Consider the following 24,566-nt stretch of genomic DNA (forward strand, 5'->3'; position numbering starts at 1 on the left):
GATCATCTAAATGTAAATATTAGTCAAAGACAACACACTCAATCATTTGTGGTAACTTGCAATGAGTCTTTCACACGCTGTAGATTAATTTTGGTTCATTCTTCTTTGTAGAATTGTTGTAATTACACCACAACAAGGGTTTTCGAGCATGAACCAACTTTTTAAGTTTTGTGCCACAGCATCTCAATCAGATTCAGGTCAGGACTTTGACTAGGCCTCTCCTACGTCTTCACTTTGTTTTTCTTTAGTCATTTGGAGGTGGACTTGCTGGTGTGTTTTGGATCATTGTCCTGCTGCAGAACCCAAGTTTGTTTTAGCTTGAGGTCACGAACAAATGGCCAGACATGTAGGATTTTTTGGTAAACTGCAAAATGAATGGTTCCATCTATTAGAGCAAGTCTTTCAGGTCCCGAAGCAGCAAAACAGCCCCAGACTACCACCACCATGTTTTTGTGCTTTTTGTGGAATGCTGTGCTACTTTTACACCAGATGTAATGAAACATACACCTTTCACCTTCCAACTTTTGTCTCGCCAGTCCACAGAGTATTTTTTCAAAAATCTTTGGCATTATTAAGATGCTTTCTGCTAAAATTGAGATGAGACTTAATGTTCTTTTTTTACTTAACAGTGGTTTTTGTCTTGGTACTCTGCTGCTATGCAGTCCATTTTTGCCATAAACGCTGACTTTAGGCAAATGAGGTCTGCAGTTCTTTGGATGTGGTGTGGTCTTTTGTGACCTCTTGGATGAGTGTTGCTGTGCTCTTGGGGTAATTTTATTTGGCCGGCCACTCCTGAGAAGTGTTTACCACTGTTTCACGGTTTTGCCATTTGTTGATACAGTTCATTTTGGTTTGTACAATAGCTTATTTATGCTCACACAAAATGTAATTCCCTAATTTCTGTTGCAATATATGCTGCAGAGACAAAAATACATGTTACATTGTGTAATTTGACCCACAGTGGACACGTTGGATGCAGGCGAAATGGGAAATGAGTCTAAAGACTCCTGGGATCCACCCAGTTTGCAGTAGCCAATATCCACAAACAGTGGTCCGAAGAGGATCACACCACAAACCACAGGATGATAGAGTGATGACAGCGGTGTTGGGTGCTTCACAGGGTGTTGACACAGTGTTGACAGAGTGTTGACAGGGTCTTGAGTGTATTGGACTTGAACTGTTTTGCCAGCATGCAGAAAGAGTATCATTAGCATATTGGGTGACGGTCATAATGTTTTGACCTGTTCTCAAACTTGCTTACTATTGTCTCAAGAAAACATTAACAATAAGAGCTAGGTGATTATTAAGTCAAGTAATCATGCAGTACCAATGAGTTAAAGTTAGTTTATAACATCTTATATATATATATATATATATATATATATATATATATATATATATATATATATATATATATATATATATATATATATATATAACATTATTATAACATTTTAGAAGTCATAATGTCAAAACGGTCATCTATCTCCCATGTAAAATTTCAATAAATAGCAGCCAGTATTGGCTCATGTATGTGTAATTTATTTGCTGGTTTGCACAGAACACTACAATATCATTGACCATCCTCCACCCCCAAAGCAACATGATAGTCGTTTGCCTCTGTTTTTGTTTAAGGGCGTGACTTTATCTGTGAACAGACATCATATTGTGCATTATAAGAGTACCTGTTTATATTTTAACGAGCCATATCATTGATTACATCTCTCTAGGAAAGAGCCCTCTGGATAACCTCTGGCAACCTGTGCAAGTGTAGCAGCACAGAGAACAAGCCATAAAATGATATTTGTTTGAGCAGTATTGTGGCAAATCCTAAAAGAAATAAATTATTTCTTTCTCATCAGACTTTATCAGTAGTTTATGAATGAATGAATGAATGAATGAATGAATCAGTGAATAAATAAAGTTACAGTAATGTACCGCCTTTCTAGAAACACAAGGATGCTTTACAAACAACCAGTTACACTCAGCACTCATCCACACACTCATAGGTGCGAAGCAGCAGCCAATCACGCACAGCGTACTCTTAACCAGAAATGACCATCCACCCTGTAGCGCTTGTCCACCAAAAGAACCCTGGTTCTTGAAACAGTTTCTTTCAAAACGTCGCATCATCCATCATCAACAGAGCACGTTTGCTCCTGTAGAAACAGACACACCCACAGATGTTGTCACATATTCTTTGGTTCCCGCTGCAAACAAATGTTCCTGGTTCATGAACCTACTTTTTTTTGGTGGAAATGCAGCAAACCGGTCCAAAATTAGGTTCACAAATCAGAATGGCGCCAGTTCATAATGAAAGACGCTACTGAAGGACTGCTGCGGAGCTGACCAGGGACAGAGTGCCAATCCATATCTGGGAATACAGTCATACACACACTCACACACATACATACTTACACACACACACTTACCAGGACAATTTAGAGTATCCAATTTACCTGGTCTTCATAATTTTGAAGGAAACGCACACAGACATGAGAAGAACATTGAAACTCCACACAGATAGAGACTTCGCCTCCCAGCACTGGGGTCTTGAGTGCAGTTTCCATGTTCTCCCTGTGTTTCCATCTTCCTCTGGGGACTCCGGTTTCCTCCCACAGTCCAAAAACATGGCGATCAGGTAAATTGAATACTTTAAATTGATTTGTATGTGTATAGGTATGCACATTGTATAGGATTGTGTGTGTATAAAATGTATGTATGACTGTGCCCAAATATGGATTGGCACTCTCTTTCTGGTTAAGAGTATGCTGTGCGCTATTGGCTGCTGCTTTCCACTGTAATGTATGGATGAGTGCTGAGCATGAATGGTTGTGTGTAAAATGTATAAATTGTAAAGCATCCTTGGGTTTCTAAAAAGTGTAGCTTCATTCATTCATAAAAAGACCTGTTAACAACTAACATTTAGCAACACCACACAAACCTGCACACTTCCCCTAAGGTGTATTACTGATGCAATCGGGACTGTTCCTTTTTGCCAGCTTTCACTGGAAGCCAGTGTGATTTTATAAATATATTATTTACTGTAATGTGCTTGTAGCAGCATGTTTACAATTTGTAGGAAAGGACAATTATGCTTCAACTACAAAGTTACACACAAAAGGACAGGACACAAACACACATATACACACAGTGACTCACACACACTGTGGCTCTCTTCAAGGGAATATAGGTGTGGAGAAGTGTGAAGGGCTAGGCAGGGTGTGTGCGGTCCACCCATGCGGGTGTTCCTGCATCTAGATTTCTTTTTCATTTTTGAAGAAGGATTACACAAGCCATGCAGAACTATGTCAGCGTGCTGAACGGCAGGATGAACTGAGGTGTGGCAATCACACACACACACGCACACACACACACACACACACGCTTGTTCACACATTTGTATACTGGGTCACTTTTGGGTCACTGTGACAATTGCTTTCCTGAGTAATTAAGAGAGTTCATGTGCTTTAGTTCAAGCCTGGATCATGATCTGGTTATTTTGCTACATGAACTAAGATGCCTCTTGGCCTTGTGGGATTAAATGATCAAAGTGGAATCAAGTGAGCTACTCGTCCTTTACAATACAAACCTCTGGAGTCCCACAGGGTTCTATTATGGGACCTATGAATCTGTGGCTAAATATGACAGTATTTAGTATAGGAGTGTGCATTTGTTTGAGTTCCCCAATGGTGGAACAAACTACCTTCCACTACCAGATCAAGATCAAATTCCATTGTTTTTTTTTTTCATTCATTTTAAAATGTCTATTTGTGGTCTCCAGTATGAATGAACGCCATGTGAGCTGTTTTTTTTTTTATAAAAAAAAGTGCTCAGGTGTTTCTGTAAAGCCCTGCTTTATATCACTGAATTAGTGGTCTCTGAAGAAAGACAGGATTTTGGCTCTTGCTCATGAATATTCATACATGCAAACATATCGCCTCTGATTTACAGCTGATTTACAGCTCTAAAACTCAAAGGATCTTCAGTGCTGTCTGTGGGAGGTCGCGAGCCAAGGTGGGCGAGGCCATGAACTCTCTGGTTGACGTAGACTTCAGAGCCTTTCCTGATCAACTCATTTTTCTGAGGCTTTTATTTTTGTAGCTACTGCAAACAATGGAGGCTGAAGAAGAGTTTCATATGCATCATGTATATACACAAACTCTGTGAGACCTATTGTATTTCACAAAAAAACAGCAAAAATTGTATTTTAGCAAATGGAGATTCTTAAGAAACTCCTGAAGACAGAGCTCTTTAAAGAACACTTACTCCCTTAACACCTCTAACAAACTAACTACTTCTAACCTCATTTCCTTCTTGCCCTCCTATTTTTTCCTATCCTACTATTTCCCTTTAGCCTTCTTTAGGCTCTGTCTAAAATGTTGTTTTTTGTTTTTTTTATTTTTTATTTTTTACCTTGTAAATTTAACTTAGCAATGATACACTACAGTTCCTTCACTTTATGAATGAAGGTTCCTGCCTACTCCCGCCTCTGGGCCTGGTGTGTAACATACTGTAGGTATTTTCTACAGGTTTGGGAGCGAGCCGAGTGGCCCGTGCCCTGACTTGCTCCAAAACGTACCTGCCTTTGGCCTCTCATTTATCCTGTAACAGGTAATAACACTAGAACAGATGGGTCTCGCCTTTTCAACATGCACCAATTAGCCGTAATATGAAAACAATGACAGGTGAATAACATAGATTATCTCGTTTCAGTGGCACCTGTCAAAGGGCTGAGATCTATTAGACAGTGAATTGCCCGTTCTTAAAGTTATTAAGTCCTATTTTACACCCTGCGCAAGGTGCAGCGTAATGCTAATTGGTATCTTACGCCGAGGCAAGAGTCTATTTTCACGCCCTCTGCCTTCGTTATAGCAATGGTGCTTGTAAATATATCTACACTGATCAGTATGGTGGTCTTGAAATGAGGTGTGTTCTGAGGTACATTTCTGTTGTATTGCTTGGCAACGGATGTTCATTGCTATCTTGACAGTGAATCGTCAACACAGAGGCATCCCCAATGGACGTACACCCTGCTTCTTATATACACATGAACACCCAGCAGTGCACAAACCCATATTGTGTGCCTGTTCGCAGTTATGCAAACTTTTACATAAATGGTGACTAAGACGCTGATTGGTTTATTTCACGTTACACCCAAAACTCACCCATGATTAATTAAGAGAATTAATAAATGCTTTTTTTCTACTCTATATAAAGCTAAATAATTTTAATTACTCTGTAATTCTATGTACTGTGTGTAGCTACAATGACTAAGACCAAGAAGAACTGGATAAGCAGATGGACGGATCAAGAAATGTTATACATTAATGAAAGAGCACATTGGTTATGATAATTTTAATACTTTTCTGTTTCATTAAAAAAACTATAAAAAAGCCACTTTACAAGTAAAGAGATATCACTTATTTCCTTCTTAATTGAAGCCAATGTTAAAGGGTTTTATTCCAGGTCATTTTGTAGCATTACTATGTGTGCATTCATACAGAAATCTTGACAACAAATAACCAAATTTGGAGTGAGAGTAAAGATATGTTGATTGTAAAAGAAACATAATTAGAAAACACTAATTGCATCCATACTCAGAGTTTTTTAACACATTTTAAGACCTCAACAAATGACAAAATGTCTGTGACACCACACAAAATTATTATTTTTTTAATAATTTGACATAGATTTGATTTTGTTTTATCCTTTTATCCGCTTTGATCATCTCTGCTATCCTCAAGTCCTATATTGTTGTTTATTGTCTGATTGCCTTACCTGTGGAATTTGGAGAGATTGTATTGGTTTATTGGTTACTGTGCACTTAAAGCATGTATTTAAATAGAGATGGTATTGTATCTTGTCTTTTAACCCTGATGAAGGCAGCTGGCGTGCTGGTTCTACATTGTACCTTTTATAAAAACAGCAAATCTCCAGTCCGTAGGTGTTTAGTTTCTTTGATTTTACCAAATTGAAAACCTCTGGAATGTAATCAGGAGGAAAATGAATGATCACAAGCCATCAAACCAAGCAGAACTGCTTAGATTTTTGCACCAGGAGTGGCATAAAGTTATCCAAAAGCAGTGTGTAAGACTGGTGGAGGAGAACAGGCCAAGATGCATGAAAACTGTAATTAAAACCAAGGGTTATTTTACTAAACATAGATTTCTGAACTCTTAAAACTTTATGAATATGAACTTGTTTTATTTCCATTATTTGAGGTCTGAAAGCCATTTCTCATTTTCTGAAAATAGATGCTCTAAATGACAATATGTTTTTTGGAATTTGGAAGAAATGTTGTCTGTAGTTCATAGACTAAAACAACAATGTTCATTTTACTCAAACATAAACCTATAAATAGCAAAATCAGAGAAACTGATTCAGAAACTGAAGTGGTCTCTTTTTTTTGCAGAGCTGTATATTTAGGCCATTTAGGCTCTGGCAACAGGTTCACTTTCAACTGGATTTATTTGATTTTCTTTTCTTTTTTAAAACCACTATTATTGAATTAAAATCATTTAAAAGTTTTTTTAAGATAAACACGTATTTCTTGTTCTGCACATCCCTCATCGTCACCCTCAGCGAATGCTTTTCCTCTTGCAGCATTCTGCTGGCCAGCGGCTAATCTGATAATAATGCCGTCATCAGTGCAAGTCGACAGCTCCCCCAGCACTCCTTTATTCTTCTCTCTGCATGACTTCACAGTGCACGCCTGGCCAGCTGCTAGGCCATGTTTGTGTCATACAGTCGAGATTTCTGATCTAAATCATGGGTGTGGGGCTTTACGACATGACATGACACACGACACATGACCTAAAATCTTAACTTTAAGAACTTTGTGTGAACATTCCGGCTTCCTGGGTGTGCCTTATATGTGTATACTTTATATGTGAGAATCTGGAGAAAATTCAGTCCCTTTGCTTTTTTTTAGTACTGAAATTTCTTGCTGTCAATCAAATTCTTCCTTTCATACATTTAAAAAAAAATCACATTTTGGCAGGTGTTCTACATGTGGTGTCCAAATGTGACGATACCTAGACCAACAAAATGCTCCAAAAGGATTTGAAATAAGTTACATGGTATTTCATGTCTTGTGTTGTGCTGCAATAAGTGGATCAGATACAGCTGCCTGTCACAGCTTGACTGTGAATTGTCCATCAACAGTGTCCTGTGATTATTAGAGAATGGCCACCACAAACAAAGGAGCTTCTGTCTCTGACTACTCGATATTGGTTTTTATAGCGATAAGAAATGTTTCAATAACGGTGATATCATTTTTGTGGTATATCGGTATGTATTATTTACAAGGAAAGGCATTTTTTACTGGTGTAAGCTCACCCCAGAGCTGAACACAGTCTCCGTAGCTGAGCTATGATCAAATAATGTAAATAAAACAAGTTCATATTCATGAAGTTTTAAGAGTTCAGAAATCAATATTTAATCACAGTTTTCATACATATTGGCATGTTCTCCTCCACAAGTCTTGCACACTGCTTTTGGATAACTTTATGCCTGCACTCCTGGTGCAAAAATTCAAGCAGTGCAGTTTGGTTTGATGGCTTGTGATCATTCATCTTCCTCTTGATTATATTCCAGAGGCTTTCAATTTGGTAAAATCAAAGAAACTCATCATCATTTTTCTTTTTTCCAGAGCTGTATATGCCTTAGTGCAGATGGAGAAAATAAATAATAATAATAGGTGTAGAAACAAGGATCGGTGCACACTGTACATATAATTATCTACATAGAATCGGATTCTACAGCTGATGACAAGTCCCGTGAATGTTTATTTAAAAGCGTTTTTTTTTTTCTTTAATCTTTTCTAGTTGTCCATGTAGACCATCAGCTTTAAAAACAACATTTTCTTGTCATATATCTTTTGTATAGTACTGACTGTGGGTGTCCAGGCATGTCTAGGTCTTTTTTACTATTTCAATCTGAGGCTCTGTAACAAGATCCTGGGCTTGAGGAGGAACTAGAGGGTGTATCCTCAAGTGTTGATGTATTTGGCCAAATTAGTTTAGCTTTGAATGTGTGTGTGTGTGTGTGTGTGTGTGTGTGTGTGTGTGTGTGTCCAGGTCCAGGATATTATTTTACAGCTCAGGTTGAAGCACATGCTCTGGCAGGTCTATGTAATATGGCTTCAAAAGAAAGACAAGACATGGCTGACCTGTTTTAACCTGACAACGAAAAACTATTACTACAGTAAGTTCACACTGTACGTTTTTTTTTTTAGCCAAAAGAAAGTCTATATTCATTTTTGTACTGAGTGTTCTTAGCACACTCCATTCCTAAGACAACACTGATAAAGCAGTAGACCTGCACACATGCATCAAAAAATGTAGAAGCGTGCATCTTCACTCTTACTGCCCACATGATGCAAAAGGCGTCTTTGTCACGCTGATGCAGATAGATTGCATGTACTTTTACTCCCTCATGCAGCTAACACAAACAAAAAAACACACAAAGAGGCAGCTGTGGTTTGGCTGCCGTGGCTAAGCCTCTTGGATTTGCCACAGCGCCAGTTTTGGCAGTTGTGGTAAGGGAGTGAGTCAGCCATTCTGGTAGAGAACACACATATGGCTTCAACATGGCCGCTCGCATTCATTTCTGCTGACTGTGTGTTCTTTTCAGACTATTTGTACACAAAGTACAAGAACTAGAAAGGGAAAGTTCGATAACAAAGTTTAAGTTGGCTTGGAAACGTGCGCTAATACGTTGAACATTTTTAATGGTTGCTAAGCTGGTTCTGTCTGAAAACTAAGAGGAGTTGTTGTTATGCTGTTAACTTTTGGCTAAAAGGTACATTACAAAACGTTTGGTTAAAAGCTAAAGTCCAAAAACCTTTGACTAAAAGCTAAAGTCCAAAAACTTCTGGATAAAAGCCAAAATCTTTTAACTAAATGTTAAAATCCAAAAACCTTTGGCTAAAAGCTAAAGTCTAGAATCTTTTAATTAAAAGTTAAAATCCAAAAACGTTTGGTTAAAAGCTAAAGTCCAAAAACCTTTGGCTAAAAGCTAAAGTCTAGAATCTTTTAACTAAAAGTTAAAATCCAAAACCATTTGGCTAAAAGCTAAAGTGCAAAAACTTTTGACTAAAAGCTAAAGTGCAAAAACCTTTGGTTAAAACCTAAAGTCCAAAAACCTTTGGTTAAAAGCTAAAGTCCAAAAACCTTTGGTTAAAAGCTAAAGTCCAAAAACTTTTGGTTAAAAGCTAAAGTCCAAAAACGTTTGGTTAAAAGCTAAAGTCTAGAATCTTTTAACTAAAAGCTAAAGTCTAGAATCGTTTAACTAAAAGTTAAAATCCAAAAACGTTTGGTTAAAAGCTAAAGTCCAAAAACCTTTGGCTAAAAGCTAAAGTCTAGAATCTTTTAACTAAAAGTTAAAATCCAAAAACCTTTGGCTAAAAGCTAAAGTCTAGAATCTTTTAACTAAAAGTTAAAATCTGAAAACCTTTGGCTAAAAGCTAAAGTCTAGACTTTAGCATTTAGCCAAAGGTTTTTGGATTTTAAGGAATAGAATCTTTTAACTAAAAGTTAAAATCCAAAAACATTTGGTAAAAAACTAAAGTCCAAATAATATCTGTGATGGTTGCTAAGGTGTTGCTAGGCAGGTACTAAGGTGTTCCAAGTGGTTGCTAAGGTGTTTATTGAAAGTATATTAAAAAACACAAGCAACCTAATAGCAAATTGCACAATTCCGTGTTTCTATGTCAAAAGCTGTGGGAGGAGGAAGTGATTAAATTTCGCAAACAGAATAAGAAATATGAAAAGATTATGAAGAACAGTATCTTGGCTTTTTCAAGCCGACTTAATAATCTGACACCTACAAATCATGTACAGTATTGTGTATTGTACAGTATTGTGCAAATGTTTTAGGCACCTGTGGGAATTATTATTAAAGAAAAAGCTTCTTATCTGGGCAGTAAGTATTTATTAGCTCAGTAAAACACTAGTATTACAATAAATACAAACATAAATTTTACAAAAAGCAGTGCTTTTACAGCCCTGTTTTCCTTAAAACATCTCCTACTCTCTCCTCATCTGAGTTTAATAGAGTTATTTCTTGTTCTCATCATATCAACAACTGGTCTGGTAAATTGGTTTATTTGGTAAATCAGGTGAGCTGCTGATGGAACTGAACATAATATACACATGCTGGCTGAGGAGCATCCAGGAGAAATCTGGATTTAGAGCTGGTCTGTGGGTTGACTATGACTGTTCTCACCATCCTTATCCTCTGATTATCTGAGATTTTTCTTGATCTGTCACTTCAGGCCTTAACTAGAACTGTAACTGTGTTATGTCCATTCCCTAACTATGTTCCTCACAGTGGAAACTGACAGCTGAAATCTATGAGATTTGTGTTCCAATAATTAGTGTTAAAAGTATTTAAATTAATAAAATGACAAGGATGCCCTAATTTATACACCTGCCTAATTTTGTTTAAATAATTATTGCACACTTTCTGTAAATCCTAGAAAATTAATTTTTCTTTTCAAATATCACTGTGTTCATCTGCTAAATTATATATTTAACTGAAATTGCTGATCCGAACAACCAATGATTTATAAAGGAAAATCATAATAATTATCAGGTGCTCAAGCTTTTTCATACCACTGTAGAATCGTGCCCTTGTGAGCTTATAAAGCAATAAGCCAATACCATTTACAAAATAATTTCCAAATGATCGTAACAATAAATTAAAGCATAACACGTGTACTTCTTGTATCATCTTAAAGTGAGTATACCTTTTATATATATATATAAGTTTTAGCACCCATAGGGTTTACAGTGCCTTAAAGCCATCCTGTCATGTATGACGCTACTAAATCACTTTGGTAACAGATAAAAAATATTATAGCCAGTTTAACATGTGCTCAGACACTCTAGACGCAAACTGCACACATTTCTTTGGCATGTTGGTGTATCCTGTGCTCTTAACAAACGAACTGAAAAATATTTTCATTTAATTAAAAGCTATAAAATACACTCATTCATCTGTCCTACTGTAGCATATAGGAAGAACTTGCAAAAATCCTCCTCATACTGGAAAAGCTAGCCTATAGCTAATCTGCGCAGCCTCAGGAGCTGAATGCCTATGTAACGACACACAGTACAGATTTATGTAGCTGTAAATTTGTCACTTTAAAAGGGGCACACATATCTGCTAAAAATGTACCTATAGCTTCTGGGTCTTTGGTATGCACATCTGGACCTGACCGACCACACATGCCCTCAAGTGTGGATGGAGTAGTTAGAGTATATGACATGCTAGCTCAAGTTGTAGTGCAAAAACAAAGTATTTAAGCCCAAGAATCTGTGTATCATTCATTGTTTTGATTTTCAATTTAGAATCAAAAATTTGGAAAACGAAAAACAATTCATTATTTCGTTAAGTTCCAATCTGAACTTGATTTAGATTTTTCACCATCGTCTTATTCGGATTTTCTGTTCCACCTTAAATGCTTACTGCAGTAATACACAGATATCTTATTTACTTTATTTACGTTCCTTTGGTCTTAAAAACCAAACTACAATGCAGCAGAAACACTCGCTCTCCACATACGGGAGGCTTCTCGTGGTGACCGGGACACCACCACTGCAAAATCTGAACCCTGCATTATCTAACTCTAACACTACAGAGCATTAATAATTAGTAGGTTATAAATGTAGATAACTGATGGCAATCACAGCAGCCCTGTAAAAGATCATGAGGGAAAAAGGCTTCTTTTCCCTCCCTGTGTGCTCTGTTCTTAAACTGCAACCCAAGCAGTCGGAACTACATTTTTCTTAAAATACTACAACTTCATTCAAGATTAATCTTGTAATATTAGGATCTCAATCTTGTAATATTTCGACTTTAATCTTGTATTTTTACACCTTTACTCTCGTAATATTACGACTTTATTCTTTTTTCAGAAGAAAGAGTGGCCCTAAAATGCCATCGTTAAGAATAAGACGCTGTTGAAAAATCTAAATTTTTTTATTTTCCCATTTTTTTTTGGATTATCAAATAAAAAACAGAAAAATTAAATAATAAATTGTTTTTTTTTTCATTTTCTGATAATAGGTTCTCAATTGAAAAAAAATTGGGTCCAAAATTTAAAAAAAAAATTTTTTTGGTCCTAAAATTTTTCAACGTTTTTTTTGGTCCCAGTTTTTTTCAAAGTTTTTTTTGGATCAAAATTTTTTTGTGTCCAAAATATTTCGAAGTTTTTTTGGGGTTAAATTTTTTTTTTTTTGGTCCCAAAATTTTTCGAAGTTTTTTTGGGTCAAAAATGTTTTGGGTCCAAAATTTTTCGAAGTTTTTTTTTTTTGGGTCAAATTATTTTTGGGTCCAAAATTTTTCGAAGTTTTTTTTAGCAGCCTGCGTACAGGAATGTTACACGAATGTTACTCTGTTATACAGTTTATTAGCATGTGAGCCTGTAAATCTTAAGTAAATATTGAATATGCTCCTTTTGTACATGTTGTATAATGGAGAGAGAGGAGTGGAGAGGAGAAAAAAGAGGTGCCCACCTACCCAAAGCTAAAGGATACTTATTTCTGTTTATCAGATTAAAGTCCGGTAAAAACAAAAACGCAAAATCTGTAACCATCAGTTACATCTTTATATTGGAAAAGCTAGCTACCAGAGCTGAATGCTTATATAACAACAACACAGTATAGATTTATGTAGCTGTAAACTGCAGTTTTACCTTTAGCTACTGGGTCTTTGGTATGCACATCTGGACCTGACCACACATGCCCCTAAGTGTGGATGGAGCTCACGTTTCAGTGCAGAAAGCAAAGTGCAAACATGTTTTGTCCTTGAGAACAATGGATTTAAGCCCAAGTGTCTTTAGCAGATAAGCTAATGCTTACATTCCAGATGAGGGACTCACAAAGCCATTTTCAAGGCATTGGAATCTTATAGGATCTTATAATTTCCATGATTAGCATTAGCTTCTCTAGCGTGACTCAGTACATCCCTCAGTACAGGGATTAGCAGTTCGAGTGGGCGTGGCTCTGTTCCCACATTCTGACAGGGAATGCGGCAGTGTATTTTAAGGCAGTGTATTCTGCAAAACTCTGCGTCACTGTGGAGGAAATGAAGGAAAAGTTATAGCCCACTCTCCCCACTTTCCTCAGCTAATATTTTCCTCCTGTGTTTTGCTTGTTGCCAACCATCTCTCACGCTCTTTCTCTCTCTCTCTCTCTCTCTCTCTCTCTCTATCTCTCTCTCTTCTCTGTAACTGTTTTTAACAGTGAGGGTCTTTGTGTGCAGGTTGGTGCGAGTGGTCAGTGCACTGGGCAGTGCTGTAGTCGTGCGAAACAGCAGCAGGTATGATGGAAGTGGATAGGAATGCGCTGGCCCAACTGGAAATGGGGGAAGGGCGGAGGGAATGAGGAAAAAAGAAAGAAAGGAGGAGTGAGAGAAATCTCACTTTTGGCAAAAAATGTTCTCAAACTTTTTTTTTTCTCCTCTCACTTTGCATGACTTGTAAGAAAGCTAGTCAGTTTTATTTATAGCGCATCTATCCATCCATCTGTACATACATCCAGCTATCTTACCCTCTACAACTCTAAACCAGAAAAGGTTGGAACAATATAGAAACTGTAGAGAAGAAGAAAAGGAAAAGTAGAAGAAGAAGAAACTCAAAAGATGGTGTTTTTCTGTTTTATTTAATTGCAAACAGTATAAACGCAAAAAAATGTCACGGTTCCTCTGATCAACGTCCTTCATTTCATTTGTTAAACATTTTATTCTTCACTTCTTGTTCTTGTTGTTGTACTTATGTGTTTTAGGTGTTATTTTGTACTATTTCTTCCTGCAAACTCCAATTCTGCAGTTGCACAAAGAAAACTGAAAGAGTGTTGATATCCCGACAACTGTTTTGCAGGAAAAATCTAGCAGAAAAAAAGAAGAAAAAGAAGGAAAAGAAAAATATAAATTGATTGCACAATGTTACAATGATTATAATATAACAATATAATACATTATATAGGGCGGATGCAATTTATCTGTGGTAGAGATATCAGGGAAAAAAATGGAAATGGAAATATTAGGAATTTTGCTTTTGTATTAAGCAATTTGTAGCATGATATGTTTGATTAAAAGTAGAAATCCGTTGTGAAATAGATTTGGGCTTAATTGTTTTCTCCCAAAATTCCTCAATGTGTCTTATATTTTAAGGAGCAGAAAAGGCATTTTGCTGAAGTACAGCGTAATATAGAAGTTTCAGTAAAGTTTCTCCAGCACAGAGACTCAAGACTATAACAGTATTAGCATTAGCTGCTAACCACGCTATGCACTAGCTGTTTTTTTGTTCAGAAATTAGTATTATCGGCCTGTAGCCTGTTGCGAACCCCAGCTAGCACTGCTGGAACAGTGTTAGCCGTTAACCGTGCTAAGCGCTAACTTTTTCACCGTTCAGAGGTGAGTATATCAGACTGTAGTCTGTGTGTTTACCATGTTAAAACATGCTATGTGGGACAAACTGCTAACTAATACCACCCTGGCTTACTCAGGGTTACACTCAGGGTTCCTCAGTGTAGCGCTGTCAGGCAGCATTAGCCGCTAACCGCAGCTAGCCTTAATGGAAGTATGGAAATTTATACTTACTTTAATAAACCCAAATAAACAGTTTTTAGGAGAGAAATCTGTGTAGATTAACATCCAGTGCAGAGTCTCTATGTTTTTATTTGATTGCAAACAGTATATACCCCCAAAAAAAGCTTTATTCATTTAATTTGTTAAAACATTTACTTCTTCTGCAATGTTGAACACACATTAAAGACATTGTGTATCAAAGAATACAAAGCAATTAAGTGTTTCAGGTGTTATTTTGTCCTGTTTATTCCTGCTGATAAAATTGGGCAGATAAAATGTATCTGTGGTAAAGATATCAAAGAAAATGGAAACAGTATGGAAACAATTTTCCTTTTGTATCAAGCAATTTGTAGCATGATATATTTGATTAAAAGGAGAAATCTGGTGTAAAATGGACTTGATCTGTAGTGAAACATGATAGATAGATATAAAATGCATAGCTTTTAGCTGAGGCTCCCAACAGGCTTACAATGATAGTGATAGGGGCATAATTTTGCCAATGCAAAGAAATCACTATTTTTACACCATTAACAAGCTCAAAAAAGCTACGACCTTGGTAGAAATTTAAGGGCCATAACATAAAAAAATGAGGAACTGAGAACTCTTAAAATTAAGTCACAATTAATTGACTGATGAACACAAACAAAAAAGTAGAATAGGGAAACAGATTGTAAAATTAATTCTGTGGAAATACATGATTGTATTTGTCAGTCGACTTATCACTACTTAATTGCAAGATGGTTGCACCCTGCACATATCTTATGAAGTTATCAGTGCCTCGTTTTAAATGCCAGGGCTCTCAGAATTCTACAAATGAAGTGTGGAGATAATTTGAGCTTGTTAATGGTATAAAATAGCGATTTCTTTGCACAGGCAATTCTATGCCCCTATCTCTAGCAATGTAAGCCTGTTGGGAGCATTGGTTAATAGCACTGTATTTAGGAAAGCTGGCCATAATTAGAGGTGGGCTATTCAACAAAAGTTTGTACTTGTTACCATGTTTCACTACAATCCATGTTGATTTTAAACCAGATTTCTCTCTACAGTACCTTATGTGACATTGCATGTCTTGCGATGTAACTATTGCGCTTGCACCCATTGCACTTGCAGCCCTATTGTGCAACACTACTCTCCACAGTAATTCATTACTTCAGAATTAAAGTGTGCTAGTGTGTGGGAGAAATAGAGGGAGAGAGAGTGAGAGAGGGAGCTCAAGGCCTGCTCAGCAGATATGCACTGCTTTGCCAAACCCTGATTTTATTTGACAGCCTTTTCATATGTTTCTCATTCTATCTTAATCTCTCTCTCAATCTCTTTTCACTCTCTCTCTTTAACTCCCTTTTTCTCTTTCACCTCAGCCCTGATTGCATAACAGTTTTCCTCTGCTTTCTCTTTTTTTTTCACTCTCTCGCCCAAAGCTGTGCAACCCCACGATGACAGAACAAAGAAAAACAGGACGTTCAGGAACCTGGTTTTCAGCACATTTAGCAAAACAAGTGGAATTCTGTTTAGTCTGGTCACTGCAGCCAGTGTGTCCACCTCTTTCCAAAACTATTAAACTATTAAAAATAAGGGTGTGTACGGCCAGGTCGTGGAAAAAAAGGAGTAAAGAGAACAAAGTAGCCACAGTTACCATATTTTTCTCACTATAAGGTGCACTTAAAATTCTTTTAATTTCCCCAAATATTGTCGGTGCACCTTATGTATGAATTTTACCAGTCAGGTTGTAAGGAGCAGTAAAGCCACTCCACTGAAGTACAGAGTTATACAGGAGTTTCAGTTTAGTTCTGCAGCACAGAGACTCAAGATTGGAACAATGTTAGCATTATCCGCTAACCACGCTAAGAGTTAGCATGACGATGCCCCTGTTCCTTACTAGTGTTGCTTTAAAAGGCGCCTTATAATCCAGTGTGCCTTTTGTATGAAAATAGATCAGAAAATATATGTTTATTGATAATGTGCCTTATAATGTGAAAAATACGGTACCATACTGTAAGCCAGTTTACTTTATATCCAAATGCACTTTCCTGTCATCTTGCCGCAACTGCCCCATTAACCCATTATTATCACAGCTGTTTATATCAGGCCCAGATATCAATCATGCATGCACAAAGCTATGAGTGGCGTGAGTCATTCGTTACCCTGGCACCATATTAATTATCCAACTGTCAGTGCTGAGAACACTAAGTGCTCACCATTTGCGTTCTATTATACTGTAGGTCCTGACACTCTGCTGCTGCATTATTGATGAAGCTGTATGCACCTGGAGAGGCCCCGCTGCACCACACCCTTCCCTGATGCCTGTGAACTTCAGCTGCCGATAAGAGAACAATTCAGCCGCTCTTCTATTCAACTCGTGCCAAGGCCTTTCTATTCAGACCTCCGCACTAATCTCCATTCACATATAAAACAGGTCAAGGAGCTGCTCCTGAAATTATCTTAAGTCTACAGATTGTAGATCTGGGACCATTCTGGGATTCAAGGAGAGTTCCCAGGAGGGGTGAGTGTGTCATTTTAAAATAAATAAAATCATTTACATTCAAATCTGACAAAGAAACAAAGAGAATTATCTACAGGGTAAAGATGTGTTGCTTTAATTTTAAACATCTTTTCAGCAAATAAGAAATTAAAACTAGCTAAAAGCTGAAAGCTACTCAAAACTCTGTATAGATGATATAAATTTAGCTGATACACAAACAGACAGTACTATTCTAGCACCGCTAGCGGGATTTGAACCCTGGACCCTAGTGCTGAGGGGCAAACATGCTAACTCTCTAAGAACATAAATGTATTGTGCACAATAAAAATAAGGTTTTCCAATAGAAATTAGAAAATATATATATATATATATATATATATATATATTGTAGAAAAATGTGAAATATAAAATATCTAAGAACCTACATAGCAATAGCTTCTTTACACACTCTCTTCCCAAGCATTGCATAAATGATTATCCACTATGAGGTGATTCATGGCGCCTTCCACTGCAAGGTACCTGCACTATTCAACACTGCATGGCCTTTTGGCTATGTTTGCTTGTGGTTCCATGCAAGCTCAATCATGATGTGTAGATATTGCAGAGGGTACTGATTGGTTAGAATCAACACAATACAATGCAATCTGTGAAAAATCAGAACTTTTTTTTTTGGCTGAAAAGTTTTGGATTGATTGTGACAGTCGAAAACTAACCAGGTATCACATGATTCAAGTAGAGTCAAGTACAGTCAAGTAGCGCAGGTACAATGCATTAAAAAAAAGTGTAAATAGGTTACCAAAACAAATGGTTCTTCAATGGCATCACGCCAAAGAACCCTACTGTGGAACCACTCCATACCTCAACATACATGGTCTAGCTTATCAACGCATCGTATTACCAAACCCCTCATGGACCATATGTTGAGGAAGGAGTACTTGAAACTGTTGAGGGTTCCTGTGATTGAAGTTGCAAGCAATCGTCCTTCTGTAGCCTATCATTTGCCTCCACATCAATCCGACACTGTTTACTCCAATGCAACATGTGCACAGGCGTCTCTGATTACGCCGTAATGTGTGGGCTTTGCATGAAAGCGTTTCTGTGCAAACCTGCTTGATTACAAAGCTTTGGATGTGAAATATTGGTGGTACCACCAGTCTCTGGTTGGATAAGAGAATGAAAATAAGAATGAAAGATGGGAAGGAAGACACTGATAGAGTTCATGCTTAGTGGGGGTGTGATGCACGCTGTCGGGAACAGGACGGGGAATTTTGCAGCATGTGCTCTGGCCCCCTCCAGTTCAATTCCCCTGGAGATGTTGGAGCCAAATGGGGAGGGGACTGATGTGATTGCATTGCGTAAGAGCGAGGAGAAGAAGAAGAGGAGGGGGAGTGAAAGAGAAAGGAGTAAAAGAATGAGACAGGAATCAAGAGAGGTTGCCAGAGTGAGACGTGAAGGCGGGACTGAAGCGCTGATATCTGATAACGTTTTGGAAAGAGGTGTGAAGAGACTGAATGAATGGACAGAAAATAGCTTGAGCACATTCTGCCCGAACTGGACACACAGCTCAAACTGGGTTTGGTTGGGTTTCAATGGGTTGGGTTGTGAAGAATCTGCACAAGACAGGTTCCTGATTGATGCTTGAGAAAAATCTGTACAAGTTCCACCCCTGCCTGAACTCCAGAAGCAACCAGAGACCCCATAAATCTCTGTAAACATAATGATAGCATCTGCTAAGTTGCCTCACACTCTTCCCACACTTCAAAATTTTTATAGCCCATGAACTGATGTTGAAATCGTAAGAGATTTAAGAGAAATCATTATATTTTTTACAGATTTTTTTCTGTCTTTGATTGTTGTTAGTCATCACAAGTCACCACACTACTATGGTCTATGATCGGTCCTGATTAAAACACCACACTATTCATTTTTTTCCAATCCAATTTCAACCCCTTGCAATAGTTTCTCCTAAACTACTACTGTATAATGCACAGTAAAAAAAAAAAGCAAAGAGGAAGATCAGGCATCTGCAGGCACATAATCAAGAGGTATATTTATATGTTGTTTATCTGTGCTATAAGTATTTATTTGCACTAGCACTTCTAATCTTCTATTTCTACGCTTAATAAATGCATGTTATACTGTAACTGTTAAAACCAAAAAGTATGGATGCACTGAATATTCAGAAACAGAAGAAAAAGAAATAATAACAAAAAAACTTAAATTGTTTGGCTGAATAGTTAAAAATACCAAATTATAATGATATGGATCAATGATTAATTTATTTTAAGTCATATTGTACTTTGATAGTACATTGAATACTTAAAATGCGCAATGTATAATGTATAATAAAGCTCTTTATTAATAATAATTTAATCATTTTTTCACACAATAAAAAAAAGAAATATCAAGGAAATTCTGGTATTCTTCAGCCCAATGTTTTATTTTGTGTGTTTGCACTATTTCCCAATCAAAAACTACTACTTATGCATATATTGAAATTATATTACTTATAGTTTGTGTTTTTTGTCCTATTTTATTTTAATAAAATTGATTAAACATGGTGTGCTGTGTGCTGGTCAGCTAGAAAAAACACTATGATATGCCTGGGAGAAACAAAGAAAAATGTATACCAAACATTTATACTTTTTACTTGAACTAAGTCAAATATTAATGAGAAAATGGATCTTTAAAAATCCTGTATAAATGTATATATGCTACATTTGATGGGGTGGGTTGGGTGAGGTGTTGGTTGGTATATACTAGTGGAAAAACAACAGGTGCCACTTTATTTAAGAAGAGTTGAGTTCAGTTGAGTAGTGTAGGTACAATGCATTGGAAGATTGCCAATAGATAATAAAGAAATTTGTGAAGAAAGCTGTGTATGACATGACGTGCTCTTATAACAGAATTACAAAATATATAAAATTTATTAGAAGCCTTTCTTGAAGAGTAGAGACAGTAAATCCAACAAATGTGGCATAACTGGTTTATAATACCCTTGATTTTGTAAGAAGCCATGAATATTGAGGTTTCTAAATAGCTTTGTCCATATAAAAAAACAATAGCAAATGTTTATGAGGTAAATTGGTTGACTGGCCAGTAGTTGATCGATACCCAGGTTCACCAAACTGCCATTCTTGGGCCCTTTAACAATGTCGTTGACACTCCCTACTGCCTCCTTGTAAGAGGTTTGTAAAGAACTGTGCGTAACTGGGAGCAAAGGAAGGATACATCAGCTGCGTCCAAAGCATTGCAGTTTGAACATCAGCTGCTTTAGAAGTTTCCTTCACTCTGGAAAAACCTTCTCTGACGCAGCCGGGGGTGAGAAATGCTCAAGAACACAATGTGAACCTGACCGGACTCCGACGAATATCTGAGAAATGACGTTTCAAACAGACCGTACCTGATGTAAACAGTCCAATCCAATCGCGTTCGGACACATATTTCAAGCTCTTCAAAAACAAAGAACAAAGCCAAACAGAGAGAGAGAGAGAGAGAGATAGGCGGAGACAGGCAGAGAGAGAACATATGGAAATATGGAGCCACTGCAGGACTTCCTCTGCAGTCAGAATGCATTGTTGAGATAACAGCCGGCAGGGCTTTACGACCGACATGGCTGAAGGCCTCTCCTCCTGGCCCCTCCCTGGCCCTCGACTGGTTATTTTGGAAACAGACCCAAACAGTGTTTATTTGTCCAGGTCCGCAGGAGGCCAGCTGATAAGACGGAGCTGTAGATTTGTGCTTTTGCTCCTCAGGCTTTCGTTTTTTAAACCTAACAAATTTCATCTGGCTTTTCTCGCTGTCTCTCTAACGTGAAACGAGAAACCTCGTGACTTCATTTTGCTAGAGGGCAGTGCTGGACTAGAGAAAAGCAGGACAGAGGTGAGGGAGAGCAAAAGGAAGGAAAGGAAAGGTGGAAAGAAAGGAAAAGGGGAGGAGTGACTGCCCTAGTTTACCTGCAGCACACCTGCAGACAGTGCTACTGCCCCCTGCTGACAGCACGCTGGCAGTGGATCTGTCTGAGACACTGTTTCTTTTTTTTCTTCTGGGTTGGAATTCAATTTATGTGAGAAGAATGCATGAAAAGAATGCATAATAGTGGACAGGTTTAGTAGCACTTTTAGTTCTGTCAGTTGCTTTATAAAACCTGCTTAACTTGTCATTGTTGTCATGGTTTCATTGTTGAGCGTTTGTCACTTGTCCTTCTGAGATAAACAAATCGGTAACACATTATTTGGATGGTCCATCATAGATGTTTTTATAGATGTTTTATAAACTAACTTTAACCATGAATTAATCCTACAACCTTACACTAGCCCTTATCTTAACTTTTTTACACGGCCAATTACCCAACCCACTCATTAGGACTCCCCCTATCACTAGTAATGCCCCAACACACCAGGAGGGTGAAGACTAACACATGCTTCCTCCGATACATGTGAAGTCAGCCACCGCTCCTTTTCGAGCAGCCAGCGCGCTTGGAGGAAAGCGCAGCGGCTCGGCTCCAATACATCAGCTCACAGACGCCCTGTGCTGCAGACATTAACCTGGGAGTGATGTGGGGAGAGAGCGCCATCTACCCACCCAGAGGGACCAGGACCGAATTTTGCTCCCTCTGACGCCGGCAGCTTGATGGCAAAGCTGCATGAGCTGGGGTTCGAACCTGCGACCTCCTGCTCATAGTGGCAGCGCCTTAGACCGCTGGACCACTCGGCGCCCTTCTTATCTTAACTTCCTTAAACCTTAACCCTAAAACTAGCCTTAAATTGTTAAGATTAAAGTTAGGGTTTGAGTTGGGTGTAGGGTTACAATCAATAGAGAATCATTTACTTTCATCTTAGATTTTAGTTGCACTTAACAGATAAACAGTTGATTGTTAGTTGAGCATATATGAGGTCTGTTCAATAGACCATCCAAATATTATATACATTTCATGCATCTTGGCATGTTCTCCTCCACCAGTCTTACACACTGCTTTTTGAAAAAATAAAAAAAAAAATCAAGCAGTTCAGCTTGGTTTGATGGCTCGTTATTATCCATCTTCCTCTTGATTATATTCCAGAGGTTTTCAATTTGGTAAAATCAAATAAACTCATAATTTTTAAGTGGTCTCTTTTTTTTCCAGTGCTATATATTTTTTTATCTAGATTTGAATCACTGACTGCTTTAATAAGACAAATTCGATGAGAGATGTGTGGTTATACACTATAATTACAGACTGTAGTCAAGCACCTGTTTGTTTGGATACTTTATTAACCTCCTTCACCTTGTCCTTCAGTGGAACAAACCCTACAGGACCACCACAGACCATCAGGTACAGTATTATATGGGTGGTGGGTCATTATTCTCAGCACTGCAGTGACACTGAGGACATGGTGGTGGTGGTGTATGAGGTGTTAGTATGTGTTGTGCTTGTACAAGTGGATCAGACCCAGCAGCAGTGCTGCTGGTGTTTTTAAACACTGTCCACTCACTGTGTGTCATTCACTCTATTAGCTAGTCTACCTGGTAGGTGAAGCTCATCTGTTGATTCACAGTTTGTCTTGGTCATCCTCTTAATCAGTTCTGATTGTAGAACTATTCTTAGTCCAGTAGTGATACTGAGGTGTTTAAAAACTCCAGCAGCACTGCTGCTGGCCTGTTGCAACAAGGCTAGCACACCAATAAATTGCCCAGAGCCTTAAGCTGACCTAGGGCTCCAAGACAATGACTGGTTATTAATTAAATGCAATGGCAAATTGTGATAGCACCCCCTTTGAATTATATGATAGTCAATGCAGAAAAAGTTGAACAACCCTGTTATCAGAATCCCCCTCAAAAGGGGATCCTCCCACTAGTTAGCTAGCCAGCCAGGTATTTGACAGCTGATGATTTACATTGGATCAAATAGGCCTACATTTATTTTTTTGTATAATTTTATTCTATATTTTTCCCATTTTCTCCCCAATTTACACCGCCAATTACCCAACCCACTCATTACCCAACCCACTCCCCGCATCACTAGTGATGCCCCAACACACCAGGAGGGTGAAGACTAGCACATGCTTCCTTCGATACACGTGAAGTCAGCCACCGATTCTTTACGAGCTGCTGCTTGGAGGAAAGCGCAGTGACTCGGTTCTGATACATCAGCTCACAGACACCCTGTGCTGATCGACATCACCCTAGGAGTAATGTTAGGAGAGAGCGCCATCTACCCACCCGGAGGGATTCCAGATTACAAACACGTTCTTACTGTAACTGCAGTGCTGAGAATAGTATTTATGGGGAAATAGATACAGGACTACTATAAAGTGTTGCTATAAGATGGACAATGAGTATAGGTAGAGAAACATTATTCTGGCTAGACTATATATATGATATCACATTTTTTCTTGCAGTGTTGCATTGGTTGCATTAGCTTTCACTGGTGCTGGTACTATACTGTTACGAGACTGCTGACCTTCAGTTAGCATTCAGAGCAGTAATCTAGCACTCGTCACCTGCTCATTAGTGCAAAAGGCCAGCCAGGTATACAGAGCAGACCCGGTATGAAGCAAACCACTGAGAAACCTTGTTCTTGTATCATGGAGCAAACATGGCTCTGTTGTTCTTTGTGTTTGCTGGGTGTTAGCATGTTAATGCAACATCGATTTTTGTATCAGGCTGTTTAAATGCAAAAAAGAACATGTGAGGCCCCAGCGTACACCCTGCGCAAGGTCATGCAGGGGTGCTGTGTGCATGTGCATCGTGTAAACCCCACTTTTACCTCAACAATAAACAGAATAAAGAATCATAATGTGAACACACAGGTCAATATCCTCTGCTGAGACGCACAAAAGTGCAGCGCAGTTAAGATATCAACACACCAGTGGCGGATGCTGTTTTTTTAAGAAGGGGAAGCTCAAAATTTCGGCATACATCTTAATTTTTTATTTTTTTTTAACGTAAATTTTACCCTCCCTGAGACGGTTTTATCAAGAGGTGTGGCCAACAGTACATTTTATTTGTTACAGCACTTCCAGTCAGCCAGCTCACTTTGTCATACCAGGACAGCTGAAAAGACCTGTTACATTTCCCCACCTTTTGCACCAAATTAGTGATCAAATTAGAGCTGATCTGCCCTGCTGTTTAACTCTAAGTTTTTCTTCATAAGGAAGACTTTCAAATGGCTTCGCCAAAATTAAAACTGTCTGCCATTAAGCTTGCTACCTAGCTAGGGACTGGTGCGACAGGCGCAAGGCTAGTGTGAAGTATGTCCGCCCGTGAGTGCTTTGTGACGGTGGAGGGGCTCAGCAGCACCCGCTGAACAGAAACTGCGATAGAAAAGAGTGATAGAAGTCAGAAAGAGTGATAGAAGTCAGAATGAGTAACAGAAGTCAGGCTCCAAACACAAGCAGCTACAAAAAAAACACCAAAAATAGAAGCTTGATTTGTCGCTAGTCATTTTTAACAAAGAAAATTCCGCTATAAGGATTAGGAAAGTTTCCGGTTTAACTCAGAACGAAGT

The sequence above is a fragment of the Astyanax mexicanus genome, chromosome 13 (genome assembly GCF_023375975.1).
Source record: "Astyanax mexicanus isolate ESR-SI-001 chromosome 13, AstMex3_surface, whole genome shotgun sequence".
In the NCBI taxonomy this organism is placed as follows: Eukaryota; Metazoa; Chordata; class Actinopteri; order Characiformes; family Acestrorhamphidae; genus Astyanax; species Astyanax mexicanus.